This window comes from Penaeus monodon, chromosome 15 (assembly GCF_015228065.2).
Source record: "Penaeus monodon isolate SGIC_2016 chromosome 15, NSTDA_Pmon_1, whole genome shotgun sequence".
In the NCBI taxonomy this organism is placed as follows: Eukaryota; Metazoa; Arthropoda; class Malacostraca; order Decapoda; family Penaeidae; genus Penaeus; species Penaeus monodon.
The window spans coordinates 38,119,740-38,120,328 of NC_051400.1; the positions used below are offsets into that span (position 1 = coordinate 38,119,740).

The window sequence follows — 589 nt, forward strand, 5'->3', positions numbered from 1 at the left end:
GCTAGAGTCCAAAGGCCATCACGAGCGACTTGCAAAGACACGTATTTCCTAGATCCCGCCGACTCTTCCTCGGGGCCTACTCCCGAGCGGCCCTTGAGGAGCACCTCTACTCCTCGAGCTCTTCCTCGGGTTTCACGAGTCTGGCTCCGTTGATTCCCCTCACGTACACCTTGCTGGGGCGGACCATGATGCCGTGGCGTGGGCGGCAGCTGAAGTAGCGACGCCCACGAACCACGCCGTCGTGACGCCCCTTCGCCGCCCGCAGCTCCACGCCCAGCCACACGCCCGCCTCGAAGTCCACGCGCCCGATGTACTTGATCACGCCTGGAAAACAGGGGCGTTAGGAAGAGCGGAATAAAGGGGGAGGAAGAGAGGGAGAAGGGAGATAACTGCGTGGGAAGGTGGAAGGAAGGAGGAAAGAAAGGAAGGAGGGGAAAAACAGGTAAAAGAGACAAAAGAAAGAGAGAACAATAAAGGCAGAACGACATAGAAGAGACAAATCCACTTTGAATTATTTTCAAAATAATTTTCTGATGAAAAAATCAAATACGATGAAATTGATAACAAGCTATATCCCCTCTTCCCTCTA

At 53.5% G+C, this 589-nt stretch overlaps 1 pseudogene; it reads right to left on the bottom strand.

The window, feature by feature from the left end:
• Positions 1-6: 6 nt before the first annotated feature.
• LOC119582356 overlaps positions 7-589 on the bottom strand; it is an 11,823-nt pseudogene continuing 11,240 nt past the window's right edge.